A 15,047-nucleotide genomic window follows, 5' to 3' on the forward strand; every position below is an offset into this window, starting at 1 on the left:
CAGGATCCTCACAGAGATTTAATGGTGCTTCTTTTAAGATTTTTATGTGTGTGATCTCAAAATTGGTTTGACTTTCAAGACAGTGTTCAAGACCTTAATTGAGAGTGTTCTTATTTTTGGGACTATTAGCATAATCTTTTCATTGTTTTCTTATTTAGTCTGGCTGCAAATACAGGTTTGTTTGTTTGTTTGTTTGTTTGTTTGTTTTTGCAATGTTTGTTTAAACTTTTATTATACTAATTACTTTCACAGTAAAAAATGGCATAGTGCATTATACCAGCTCTTCCCTTGAGATGATGAAGTCCTAAAAAGGACAGATACAGTATTGCACATGTAAAATTATCAGATATTGAAGAGACAATTAAATAATTAAATATCTATAGGTGTGTTGAACTTAGAAAACCTACTTGCTTTTTGTGTTGGAACGCTAGTTTTGTCAAGTTTTGTGGAAGAAAGTTGTTCTAAACTGAGAGTGAGATGCCACTTGATAATTCAGCTTTTTGTTTTCTGTTTTCCCTTCTGTTCCTCTCCCTCCCTTCATAGCCTGTGCTTCTTATTCCCTCACCCTTCTACTCCCAATGTACCTTATTCTGATACAGCAATTTTTTCACTGTTTTCTTGTGGCAGGTTATATTTTTAGTGTAATATTCATTATACAAACAGAAACTCTGCTGGATAGATGAAGACTTGAACTAAGTATGTGAGAACACCATGCTTATTCTAGTTTCTTTCATCAGACTCCCTGTGTTGTTTTTTATTTTTTTTTTTAATAAACACCATTTAAAAAATATTGCAGGTTCTACCAAATCCTGTTTCCTCACCTGATATTAGGAGTTCATTTGACCCCAGTGTCTATTAAGTGATCACTTGACTGCAGTGTCCTGATTGCTCTCATTCCAGATGCCGAGCAACAGAGCCTACTGGGCCTGTGTGAAACTCGATCTTTCACCGCGTTGCAAACTGCAGTTCTACAAGTGGTTTTAAAGAAAAAAATAAGAACAATTATTATGTTTTAATTTTGATTCTCTCAGTACATAATGGACATGGCATTAACTGAAGATTGTTTTGTCATATGTGACCTTGAGCTATAATAACATCTTATTCTTCATTAATAATAAAGATTTGATTCTTTCATGTTATTGTTTTCTTTTTTTTCCCCAAACTTGTATAGCCAAGATATAATCTGTATATATTGGCTCAAGATAAAAGATGAAGGGATGTTGCCTTTGTTATATAAAGACTGGATGGGGAAATTATTCTGTGTGCCATATTTTGAGATGCCACATCTCTGTCTACGTTTTCTTTCACTGAGGTTTGCTTTGGAGGGAAGTGTGACCTTCAAGTATCCGATGCCACAGAAGGGTTCTCTGACATAATAAAAATATATGGCTTTCTCAAGGCCTTTCAAACAAAGGTTTTCTTTCATGCTTTGTGGTGTGCTTGATCTGGAGTAAGTATAACAACATTAGTAAACCTTACAGGAGATGTTACTTGGTAAGATAATAAAGATAATAAGTCATGAGGCTGCTTGGAAGCCCTTATCCTAGGGTGCTGTGAGCCATGGACCCAAATATATCCTGTTTTCTAGTATGAATGACAAAGAAAGAAATTAGTGATACTAGTCTTGCTTCTGCTGAAACTCTCTCATACTTATTTTTATCCTCTGGTAGCAGGACTGAATGGAGACACAATTTAAACCTATATTTTAAGTCATACTTCCTTTGCTTGCTATAAAATATCTTGGAACTAGTTTGTCTTGAGCAAGTTACAAGAGATGTCAACACCTGTTGAACACTGTAAAGGTAGTAGTGTCTAGACATAATCAAATTCCTGGGGTGCATTAGGAAGAGTGTGACCAGCAGGTCAAGGGAGTTTCTCCTCCCCCTCTACTCTGCCCTGGTGAGGCCGCATCTGGAGTACTGTGTCCAGTTCTGGGCTCCCCAATTTAAGAAGGACAAGGAATTACTGGACAGAGTCCAGTGGTGGACTGTGAAGATGATAAGGGATCTGGAGCATCTTCCTTATGAGGAAAGACCGAGAGAGCTGGGTCTGTTCAGCTGAGAGGGGATCTCATCAATGTTTATAAATATCTGAAGGCTGGGTGTGACGAGGATGGGAACCAGATTCCTTTCAGTGGTGCCCAATGATAGGATGAGGGGCAACGGGCACACACTGAAGCACAGGAGGTTCCTTCTGAATATGAGGACAAACTTCTGTACTTTGAGGGTGTCAGAGCACTGGAATGGGCTGCCCAGAGAGGTTGTGGAGTCCCCTTCTCTGGTGACATTGAAGACCCGCCTGGACACGTTCCTGTGTCATCTGCTCTGCGTGAACCTGCTTTAGGAGGTGGGTTGGACTAGATGATCTCCAGAGGTCCCTTCCAACCCCAGCCATTCTGTGATTCTGTGATACAGTGTTAGAAGGCAGCTGTGCCTGAATACATATGAAGTGTCATTGATTAAATTAATCCTAGCGGAAAACTTTAACAGAACCAGAGCACAACTGTATCAGGAAATTAGAACAGGATTAAGCAAATCCATTTTAAAATTTGACTTGTATTTATTTGAATAGGCAGAACTTTAAATAGAGGGTTTTTATTATAAAATTTCTCATGAATATTTCTCAGCAGAATTGTCTATAATTCAGTATCACTTGTTGCAGTTACATTTTTTTTTTAAGGAAAAAGACCACACTTTTTTACCCTTAGGCTTTAAACATAGTTAATGCATTTCTTTAGCTACAGTTACAGAAAATGTTTCATAATATAAGTAGAGGATTTGCAGATCGGGTTTTCTGTCTTTTGGTAACCCTTATACGTTCATAACTGTAGAATATACAAAGTAAATTTTTAAGCTTGTTAATGGAGGTTGGCTAGGCAATTCTTGTGAGTCTTCTTGAGTACACTTGTTCTTAAAAGAGCAAAGTAAGTCTTTCCTCTTGCAGCCCAGCAATGTGTTGGAAGGTTGAGGCAGCACTGAGGCTTGATCAAGTCATGTGGGATTATTGAAGAATTACATCATCTATCCACCTGTCATAAATTTTAGTGCTGGAATCAAGAAAATAGCATCAGAGTAGTTAAAAAATAAAGATTTATTTATAGTAAATAAGTTTGCTAAAAAGACCAGGGTAAAGGAAACCAAACTGAAAATGTTTAGCCGTGCAATTTTACTTCAGTTTTGGTTTAGCGTCTGAGATTTGTATTGCTGTGAGACTAACTGTATTGAGACAGATACTGTGATTGTGTGAGACTTGCTGGCAGAGCTTTCTTTATTGTTTGTAAATCCTACTGTTCGTGTGCATCCGGCATTTTGTGTAGGTTAAATGGGTTGGAATGAACTGTGTCATTTAGAAACTTATGTGGTGAGTTGTTTTTTTTTCTCTTTCGCAACATGCCAGTCAATACCACACTCTGTGTAGGCTAGCTGCTTTTTGCTATACTTTTGTTTTATTTTTTCTTTCCTGCTTTATCCTTATTTGCAACACATGCAATTTGGGATTGAATGTAAATGATGACACAGAGTTTCTAAACAGATTTTCGTTTGCTGTAACATAGTACATATTTGCAGTTCTAGCCAAAGATTTTGGGTTAACAGTTCTTGAGAGATGAAGGGGTCTTCTGCTTCTAAACTCTGTTAACAGTAAGGGGACACAACAACCTAGATCACTAGCATATAAGTGGAAGAATTAAAAAAAGCTAGTTATTGATTTCTCTGTCACTCAGTGAACAGAAAAGTGCTTTAGCAATAGAGAATCATACCAAAGCAGTAAAGGCTTTTGCATTATGTAAAAAAAAGTGTCGGAGTTAATAGTATCTACTTCTCTTTACAACTTGTAGCTTCCATTTACATGTTTCAGAGATAATGAGGCCCTTATTAAAGAGGGTGTTTTAAAGCAGAAGAAACTCTCAAGTGTTTTTCAAGAGCAATATTAGCGCCTGGCTAAATATATAGGATTCAGTTTTTACTCTTTGTATCTCAAAATATAGTAGCCTATGTTATCCTGCAGCTATGTCTGTACTCAGTCAAGCGCTGAATTTAGAACCGTTTCATATACATCTGGACCCAGTCAAAAAAGCTGCTAGCATCATTTTCAATTGGAAGCCTAAATGTGGCTCTGCAGAAATCTTCTCTGGCAAAGAGAAGCAGAAGAAAGATGGTAGAAAGTTCTGTCATAGTTTTCTGACACCTCTTGCTCTCTTTCGAGTCTTGGACAGGGGTAGAATGAGAAGGGGCAAGCAGACTGGGAGATCATTTCCCATTTCAGTTCTGGATTTCAGGGCTTCATGAGGTATTTTTTTGCGCTGCATAGGAATAAAATGCCTTTTCCAACAAGAAATGCTCAGAGTCTTAGAGTAGGAAGGATGTAAGGTGGCAAACCAGGCAGCATTGCATACACAAGTTTTACTGAATCTGTGTCTAAACATCATTTTTGATTTAAGTCTGTGTCCCTGTATAGATGGCTCTTTAAGTTTTGAGCACAGACAGCGTTTCCTGTGTTGAGGACCAGCAACTTGAGTTTTCATTTAACTGACTGTTGATCCTTCAACAGAAGAGATTATTTTTTATTATTTAATTTCCTATGCAATGCTAAGTAGATTTAAGACATTACTTATATGATAGCTAATAACAGCGATGCATAAATTGGATTCCCAAATAAAGATTTTACAGCAACTCCTGTCCAGCTCTGCTTTAAACAAATGAGAGCTTTCAGACTGATCTGAATGGACATCTGTTGAAACTGTGACTACAGAGACAGAACTAAGCATCTGTGCAGCATTGGGAGCTGAGTTTTGAGATGCTGAAATTAAATTATCACTTTTAATACAAGGATTTAGTGAAAAATAGAATGGGAAAAAGCATTGTTAACAAGAATTGAATCAAAAGTTATTCAGATAGGTTTGGTTTACTGAAGTTGTTTGACAATTGCGAGGTTGCATTTCAAATATAATTAAAATGAGATAGTAATTTGGTCTGAACATTCGTTCTTTATTTCTTTGACTTCAGATGACTTTAGATTATCTTTCTGTTAATCTTAGGAAGCCTCATAAATTTAGTGCTCTATTTCCAGTGCGTTGGACTGACGTTTTTCCGTGCTCAGATATGGCAGTATATCGCTACAGTGGTGAAAAATGTGGCACATAAAAAAAATCTATAATGAGAGGAAACCTGTATGTGAAATAAATAGTTGAAATTTTTAAAGCTGTTGATGTAACAATAATAGTAGTAGTCTGTTTTCCTTCAAAACCTGAAGTAACCTCTAATATAGCTTTATGGAAAAGATTAACTATTTGTATGTAATGTAGTCAACTGTCAAATAATTAATTTAAAATTCAGATCTGAGGGGAGATATAAAATCTGTAGCCTCATATGGAGTCCTTTTCACTTTCACACTGTTGGAGTGCTTTTGATCAAGAAGAAAGAGGATGGAGTAGCAGCTAGCTGTCTGGAACTGATCCACAGCTCATTGAATTAAACGGGAATTTTCTTCATTAACTTTGATCATCCTTGGATTGAACCTGTATGCATATGATTTAATTAGTAGCAAGCTTGGGAAACGCTGGGTTGTTGGCTTTTCTAGTGTCTTACCTACTGAGATGGTAATTACATAAACTGATATACTTGTATATCTATGATATGGCAAGTACAGAAGTACGCACATGTTGGCTTTCCTAGTGTTGGACCTTCATTTAAAAGCTAGACATTTTAATGCTAAACATTTTTTTTTCTTGGTAATTGTAATATTAGATCTGATCATCTTATATTACATCTAAACCTGACCTTTTTCTATGTCACTGAAAATATTTTTTGCTGAAAAAGGAAACATAGCAATTTATTGTATGTCTTCTTTTTAACCATATTGAAAAAAATCTTTAAGTAATATTTAACATTAAGGGTTAAAAATGCAAACTGTTGATAGGTTGTCTTTGCCTCAGAGCAAAAAGGGGGTTCTCTAATGTCCAGTTGCCCAATAAAGTATGTTTTCATCATAGATCATGTGGAAGGTATCCCTAGTAAAGCTGTCATTTTAATTTTTTTTTTTTTTTTTTAATCGTGTAAAGTGCTGTAGCTTCATGTTGGGAGATACCTTTATATTTTATGTGAGTTTGAGGGGCAGTTGCACAGTCATAGCTCAGAACGGCCAATGTCTCATATGAGCATTTAAAACATTTTCAGCCTCAACCAGATTTTTATTGCATTAATACATGCTGTGTTGTATCTTATTAGGTGAGCTGCCCCAACAACCCAGATGTGGCAGTTCATTAAGTCAAGATTCTGCTTGGGGAGAGTGAGGAAGGGTAGTGGGAGCTGGCTGTGGCTATTGATATTGGGTGCAGAGACTCCATGCAGATGTGTCCTGTGTTTGCTTTGCAAATATTGGCAGACACTGTTTTGGGTCTGAGTAATTTACAGCCTAAAAATTTATGGAAGCTACCAGGCTTCTTATGTATTAGTTGCATAAACAGGAATAGTAGGTATAAATACAAAGGTAGAAAGTGGGATGTTGGTTTATAAGCCTTTCTCAATTTAGCAGTTGTGTAACTAGCCATAAATCCATCACTTGGTTTTGCTTATACTTCTGATAGTTTGCACCCATTTTTTAGCACAATAAATAGGAATTCTCTAAGGTGTATGTTGCATACCTGTCAATGAAAACTAACCTAAAAAAACAGTCAAAAAAATATTTAAAGGACCTTCGTTTTTTTTTTTACAAGGGCATTGAAGAGTTACTGAAGCAACCTTAAATATTATACCAACAAGATGCTGAGGTTTTAGTTGGTATTTTCTCTGCCACTTTCCAAGAAAAAAGTTTCCATAGCATCTGCAGCATAACACAGAACATGTGCTACTTTTCAGGCAGACATTACCTGCTTAAATAAGCACAATATATGCTCAGGCCAAGGTGATGTGTTGATTGGGTATTGTCTACAATGATTTTGGGGGACATATATTACAAGAATATCTCTGTGTGCTTTAGGGAGTGATCCAGAACTCAGAAAAGGGAACAGAGTAGGTGATCTAAGTGGTTATGGGTTTTTTTTTTGTTGTTGTTTGTTTGGTTGATTGGTTTAGTTTGGTTTGATTTGCTTTGTTTGTTTGGGTTTTTGTTTGCTTGTTTTTTGTCTCTAGCTGCTGATTGATGAGCTTATATCGCTACTGCTGCATTTGTGTTTGAGAAGGGACACAGGTAAGCAAATGGTTTTCCTCAGTTGTGTTTGTTTCTCAAAAAATTAGTAACTAATTTTAGAAGGGGAACTGTATCTTAAGGTACAAATCTGAGAAACAGGAGGATGAAAATGTGCACATGATCTACTATTTCGGTGTCAAACAGGAATAAAAGTAGAAAAATATTGTTTAATGTATGATTTAATCTATTGCGAAGCAAGATAGCATATCTTGCTTGTTATATATCTTGAAACATCAGAGGTAGTTGATCAGGGTGTTATTGTACAAGTCAGGAAAACATCTCTCTTTTTAACACAAACCTGCTGTTTGACTGCTACAAGATTTTCAAGGCTACAAGTAGAGAATAGTTATCTGACCTTTGCTGATTAGGAATTGGGATTTGCTTTCTTATGTTCGAATATGTCAGTTTATCAACCTCTCTGGCTCTGATTGAGCCAGATTGGTTCCGTGTAGTCTGCTGTTTCAAAAAATTGTCGTTGTTGCTGTTACACCTTCTAACACCTTTGAAAAGGCAGACCTTTAAAAAGCAGTGACTCTCGGTCTTCTGCCCAGGATCACCCAGAAAGAAACATGCAATTTTTGTTTCACAGCCCCTCTGTGCATGTATGGTTTGACTCTACAGTACTGCCTATCCATCTACAGTGAAATGCAGTGGCAGCTTCTTTCACATTTCAGGATGTGAATCAATCTTTTCGCACTTAAACATGTTGCAGCTAGGTGAAAGCAGTGAGTATCCTGGGTGAATGATATGCAAGAAGTGAAATGGATGTACGTAAGTAGCAGATTGCCTGTGTATTCTTTAGTGATGGCCTTTATCAGTGAGAATAAACTAAAATTGTATCATTTTTGAGAACTGGAGTGCTGCTTTCACTTAAACTGTTGCTGGGTGCTATGTTTTGCCATCACTTTTTGAAGGCACTGTTGGATAGAGTTTAATATTTATTCTTAAAAATTCCAGTTTTCAAGCATGGATTGCTAAGGAAATGATGGCCACAAGATGGTATTTGTACATCCACTGTAAGCCCTGTTTTTTTCACTTCAGTCGAATTTCACAAGGGATGTCCAGATTGCCAGAGACAGCAAGTTACAGGTGGTGTGTGAGAATAAAGGGCTTAATAAAGGAGAGAGACCCTATTAGTGCCTCAGCTAAAGCAGAGGTAGCAGGATGGATTTCTCTCTTACCACTGAATCTGCAAACAAGCTTTGCCTCCAGACATAGAGGAAATAAAGTTTTGCTGGTTTGGCTGCTTGCAAAAATAACTTACTGTAAACTCCTTACCCTGAGGATGAATTATGTTGTGCTGGCTGGCACATCTTACAGAAGTGGAAACGAGAACAGTGCTGTCTGAAGCATTTTAAAAGAACTGAGAATGGATACTTTGTGAAAAAGAATTGAATGTGTTGTCTTCCAGACTATTTTAGAAAAATAGTGTGTCTACAGGAGAGGAGGGCTGGAGACAGAAGACATTAGTTTTCCCAGTCTTGAAGATTATTAGCAAATTCTGGAATTTCATAGAAATGATAATAAACTGTAAATGTAAGCTGTGAGATTGCTGCAGAGGAAGAATGCTGCCTACACAATAAACCTTACCGTAACATGTCTACTTCTTTAAAGCTGTCAGCTTGTTGCCATCATCTGGAAAAGTACACAAAAGCTTGTCATAAATGCATCAGCTTTCCTGCTCAAATGAACATCTCTGTTGGTGATGTACGAGATCTTAAATCAGTTACTTTAAATGAAAGCTGTTCTTATTTTGTGTTTTTAGCCCCTCCTTGCAACAACTAAATTCTGAAGTAGAACTATTCTATGTGTTTGGAATATAAATGCAAAACTAAGAAAAATCATTTTACAAACAGAAGTCCAAGAAATTAATTAATCTTTGACTTTTTAAAAATTCTGGTTGTTTACTTCACTCTAGAAGCCATGGAAATCTTCCAACATATTTTGCTTTTTTCTCAGTGCTGTGGGTAAGCAATTTTGCAGGAGAATTTTGTTGCCTTCCCCTTAGAGAGCTGCAAAGTCTATCAGTATATTGTGTTGATAGCTAGATGCAGAAAGAAAAGAAAGGGTAGGGTGTTTGTAGTACATTTTGTGCTTCATGTCAGGCATAGACAAGGTAGATAGTAAACAACTTTTCTATAAATGAGAGATTTCTCTTTGTGTGACTTGTTGAGTTACTTGCGCACCTTTGAATCTTTTCCAAGTTTTGCACATATGGTCTCTGCCCATTCTCCCTTTTAGCTCAACTGTAGGTTTGGTTCTGTGTGTTAGCAAGCAAATATATTTTGTGTGTCTCTCTGTATGAGGAACTCATGGAGGAAAGCATTAAATTAAAATTAATTACAATTAGGTGGCCCAGAGAGGTTGTGGAAACTTTTCATGGAGACACTCAAATCCAACCAGACAAGTCTCTCAGTGACCTGCTTTGAACAGAGTATTGGACCACTGGCAGTGGTCGCTTTGAATCTAAATTTTCTGTAATTCTATGAATTCTATGAATTACAGAACTTTGTATTCTCTTCTAAAGGAGGCTGTTCCTGGGCTTATTGCCGTCTTTAGGAGTTGCTAAGTCCTGTCATCCTGAAGTCCAGCTCTGTGACTGCCCATCTCTTGCTGTCAAGAGCAGTTTTGCTCCTGTGGGCAGTTTTGCCCCTCAGGAGAGGAGACTGTAACTGTGATGAGAAGTTAGAAAGTGGAAGACAGACCTTTACCATAACTGCTGCATTAATTCTGTGGAGGACTTATAACTGAGATTTTAAACAAGGATGTGCATGCTGTGAGAAACTGGGATGTGAAGAATTTCACTTGCTAAACCATTGTGTTCTTTGTATCTGGGTTATTACCCTGGAGCTTGGACTTCTTTCTGGACTGGACTAAGTTGGAATGACTGAGCCCAAAGAGAGGGCTCACGTGTCCTGAGAGTGAGGTTCAACACAAACTCTTCTCCTTATACTGTTCATTTGCTTAGCCCTGCCGTTTTGGAAGGGTATTTAAAGCTCAATTTCTCTAATCTTATACTTGTACTGAGAAAGCTGCTCCTTTGTGGTACCCATCACCGTTGAAAGGAAGCCACAGTAACAGCAGTAGTTAATTACCCATTTTGAGAATTGGACATATCCGTTTTTACCATTCCAGAGGAAATTACTGAAATTCTAAAATGTGGTGGAGAAATGCAACTGTTTACATATTTTCTGTATCCCTTTCCTGTTGCTTCTGTTGAAGTGTTTTTGAGCAGTGTCAATATCCCAATGTATGCTTGTACAGTGGGCCATCTGATGCCAGTCTGATTGCTTAGGCACCATGGTACATGGAAAAAATCATCTGTACAACTGAAAGTGGCTTGACGAAGGAGGATGTATTTTTCCAGTTCCTGTTCCCCCTGTGCATACATGCAGAAACACACGCACACATACACACACGAACACCTGCCTTTTGGAGATCATACCAGAATCTGGACTGTGGTGACCTTATTCTGTTACTGGAACTATTCAGAGTAATTTCATTTTAAAAAAGAATACTAGTGATTTAAAATGGAATTGCTTTCCATTGCTTGAAATATGAGGTGCTGTATAAAAAATAAGACAACAAGCTAGTAGTATTTTAAGAGGCTGTACTTCAAGATGCTGGTCTGCCAAGCATATATTAGGTAATATATTCACATGATGAAATGGTGTCTTATTATACATCACTCTTAAAATGTAATATCACATAGTACCTAAGATTTGCAGCTGTCAAACTGTATCCGTTCAGAGCATTGCTGATGATATTATATGAAGATCTCATCACCAGATATGAATACAAAATTCTTCGAAAACTGTGGTAATATTTCCAACTGATGGTTGCTAATAGAGGTTCCTTTCTTATAGCCTGTCTAGCACCTTTTGATATTTATAACCAGTGATTTGCATTTGGAACTAGGCTGTCTGTCTTTCACTCTCATAGGAAACCAGAGAAAAAACAGAGATGTGTAGCACACTTTCTGTGGAAAGCTGTTTATGGTAATTCTTGAGGAGGGTTCTCTTTTGATCCTGAACTAAAATCCTAGATACAAATAAACCACACCCTGGGGAATGAATGTGCACTGGGCACTGAGGACCGCTGTGTAATGCATGTCATCTTTGTGTCTTCTAGTCGTCATCGTCTCTTATTATAGAAGATAATAAATAATATAAATAATTTTTAAAAGCTCATTGTTGAACATTCAGGAGCACGGGCTCTGGGCTGACCACTGCAGCTAAGACAGCTCTCTGCTGTGTAGTAGTAGCAACAGGTTGTCTTACATGTGGCATAAAAAACTGAAAACCTCCCTTTCTTGGCTTCTCTGGATGCTATAGAAGAAAAGATATTGTTAGATTTACTTCATGATTTTACTCCCTTTTTGATTGTTACAAGGAAAAAAATGCACTATTTTCTCAATAGAATGCTGAGTGTTCCGAGATGAGATTAACTCAACAGAGAAATGCAAAATCTTTGCACAAAAAGCAAATTTACACAGATTACTTATTTGCTGAAAATAATTAAGGATGTCTGGGTAGCTAAAATTTTTCATCTACTATGTACCAGAAAGAGTATCTGGTTTGTTTTGCTCATAGAAGTTTCCTCATTTTCCAAGCCAACCAGCAAAACCAGAATTATTTAAACAAAGCTCCCCGTAGCACACTATGGTAAGGTCAAATAATTAGATTCATACCCTTAGAGTGGATACACAACAACTTAAAACCAAAAGAACCCCCCACCCAATTCAGCTGACACAATAACAAGACAGAGAGCAGAGTTCACCTGTCTGATAGTAGATTGGTTGGACTTCGCCAGCGCTAGGTCTGGTGTCCTAGAAAGACTCTGATGTTCCTGAGTTAGAGTGAGACCTGAAATAACCTGGTGCCAGCATCAGGAAAGATTTCATGGATTTAATTTGTTCTTTCAGTGTGGCTAAAATAATTCCATTTCAGATGTCTACTCTCTTAGGAAAGAATCTTTTAAAGCAGGTAAATTGTGTACTTTAAAAGCCATTTTTCACAAAATATCCATGTTTGTGAATAGAAGAAGATAGAGTGGTACATGACAAAACCAAAGTTCTGTAATAATTGTGTCACTGATTCCCAATTGATTCCTCTGTTTATATGGAAGTAATACCTTTTTCAAATTTCAGGCTCTGATTCAGATATTTAAATTGGAATGGATCTTTTTGCTGGTTGTGCTTCTATAAATGATGGTTTCCAGAAGTATAATTGTTATGGGTGGGCTAGTTACCAAGTTCTATATTTTCACAGGGAGGCTGGCACAGACTGTTATAAAGTCAAGTAACCTGGATGGAAAGGAAAGGGAAGAAAAATCCTGCTTTTGCATTATGATAAACAGATACTGAATAATTCTGGATACTTTCAAGAAAAACATGTTGCACAAAGCTGTAACAATTTATAGTCACTCTGCAGAATAAAATTTCATCTCAAAGAGAATTCATAAGACATCAAAACCTGAAACTGCTTCCATTGAGGCAAATAGAAATGTTTTTCCTAGGAGGACTTTTGAGCCCAGATTCTAAAATGCTGAAGTATTTTCAGGTCTAGGCAGAGTAATTCTTACTAGCTAGCTGTATTTAATCAAAAGTGAATGCAGGGCAGATTAGAAAAATAAAATGCAGTGTAAAATCAGGACCTGGAGAATTGAGTCAAGTTTTATTGCTGTCACACACATCTGCTTTTAAAGAAAATGCTGAAACTTTGTTGTGGTTTTGTTTTGGAGAAGTTTTTTAGCAAAGTGAAATATTTTTGAAGGTTAAAGTTTAGGAACATATCCGCTTAGATGATTACAGTCTCTTTCTTAAATAAACTAAGAGTGTTATGCCCACTAGAGTCAGGATGCCCTGCTCTGGGCTGAATCCTGTCCCCACAAGACCATTATAAAAGGGTATGGAATAGTCTCAGTGGGCCATGTAACTATAGATCAGTGATCCCGCTTGCGGGCATGCTTTTTTCCTTTTCATCATGAGAACAATTTAATGCTTGATAAAATGAGAAAATGTGTTGTATCCTTAAATAACTCTTGGTTTGTACTGTTCTTGGAGGTATGAGGAGACGCTTTCAACGGTGTGTGCAAAGCTGTATCTTCGGCCTCTTGAAAGTTCCCTGGCTGTGGGCAATAGCTGCCCTTGTTCATGTAGCATAGGCAAGACCTGTCTGCCACAGCAATGTGCCTTACTCATACCATACTGAAACACAGATGTTTTAAAAATAAGATTTAGTAAACTGAAGGACTTTGGATGATTAACATTATAGTGACTTATTTTCTCCTTATGCATTTTTATAATAGAAGTTAAAAAATAGAGACATCTGTTTTGCATGAAAGTTTTCAGTGATTCAGGCTGTTCTCCAACTGTTTCATAAAAATATTTATTAAAAAAACCCCAAACCAACCAACCAAAAAACAACCACAAAGCAAGCTGCTGTTTTATTGGACTAGGAAGGGGATGTCATGTGAATAACACCGTAGTTAAAATCCTGTAACTCAGCCTCAAGAGTTTATTTGCTTTGGTGGAAGGCTTTGTTCATTTGGATTTGAACAGTCTTCTGTTTGGCATTGTATCTGAAAGTTCCCACTCAACCCACATTATTTCCGAAAGTGTGGGCCAGTTCACAGACAAACCAAATCGTGTTAGCCACTTTTCATTACTTGACTGTGGGTTCATGCTAATGCAGGGAATACAAAACAGTGGAAATAACGTGCGTGGCTACAGTGTTGTCCTTTGTGCTTCAGCTGGAAGAGCTGCGTTTTTCAACTAGTGCTTGGTAAAGGTGCTTGAGACTTTAGGAACCAAGTGTCGTGCTTCAGTCCCAGGAGCAGCTGGTCAGACTTTTTGTAGCTTTTAGTGAGGTACAAAATTTTGAAGACAACCAAGTTTAAATGAATTTACACAGTTAAAATAACTTTCCTTTTGAAGAAATGATTTTCCTGGATATTGAATGGAACAGAGAACAAAGCTTTCAGTGGTGCACAGCTTTTCCATGTTGCACCCAGTGCAGCATCTGTTTGCTTTGTTACAGTGTGGGCAGTTTTTGAAACTGCTGTTGGGAAGTTTTAAAAAAATCTGTTGTAATAACTATGAAGGAGCAGACATTTGCAGAACTCTGTGTGGATACATGTTTGCACACATTTTGTGATTTTTGTCTCCTCAGAAGTTATTTTTATTGTGTTCTTCTTTCTATTTATACATGTTTATATTTGAAGCTAATTCTGTCACATTTTTGCTATATGAAAGGCACAATATAGCACAAAACAGTTATGCACAAGTAGTATGATAACTTTGTATTTGAAAAGATGGTGGTGAACATAGAAAGGTCTGTCCTTTTCTGGATTACTTCATGGATCCAGGCAGTTTTATGTGATTGAATTGCTTTAATTGAGGTGGTATAATGATGATGTTAAACAGATAAGCAGAACAGGGTGTGTGATGGTGTTTTTTTTGTTGTGTTTTTTGTTGTTGTTGTTGTTTTTTCGGTATGTAATATATGAAGACCAAACATACTTCTCAGTCAAAAGGCCAGCTTGGAAATACCTCAGTCTAGCAAGTTTGAATTTCTGCTCTAAACTCATACGGCTTCATTCATTGCAAAAACAGTGTTTGGAGCAAAGAAAGCTTAGTGCTAAAGAGACACTTTGCTTTCAAACTTAGGAGAGCAAGCCAACCTATATGCTTTTGTTTTCTCTTCCATCCCATTTCTTTTTGTAGCAGTACTTAGAGAGAACTGAGCGTTCTTCATTTCACCTTCTGCCAGCTCTGACCTCCTTTTTCAATCCACATTTAGAACCAGCAGAAGGATGGTACTCACCAGCAGAGGAGGTAAACTGAGCTTCTACTGTGTTTC

General features: G+C 37.2%; 1 protein-coding gene across 3 annotated transcripts in view; it reads left to right on the forward strand.

The window, feature by feature from the left end:
- FARS2 (phenylalanyl-tRNA synthetase 2, mitochondrial) overlaps window positions 1-15,047 on the forward strand; it is a 262,800-nt gene that overhangs the window by 11,426 nt on the left and 236,327 nt on the right. For 2 of the 3 annotated variants that reach the window (XR_013921731.1, XR_013921732.1), the window contains exon 4: window positions 901-1,134. The exons of the other annotated variant lie outside the window; for it this stretch is intronic. The gene's annotated coding sequence lies outside the window, so the exon portion shown is untranslated. Of the gene's footprint in view, window positions 1-900; window positions 1,135-15,047 lie in introns of those variants that run through there. 3 annotated transcript variants of the gene reach the window in all.

Source organism: Nesoenas mayeri (assembly GCF_963082525.1).
Source record: "Nesoenas mayeri genome assembly, chromosome: 2".
NCBI classification, from domain to species: domain Eukaryota; kingdom Metazoa; phylum Chordata; class Aves; order Columbiformes; family Columbidae; genus Nesoenas; species Nesoenas mayeri.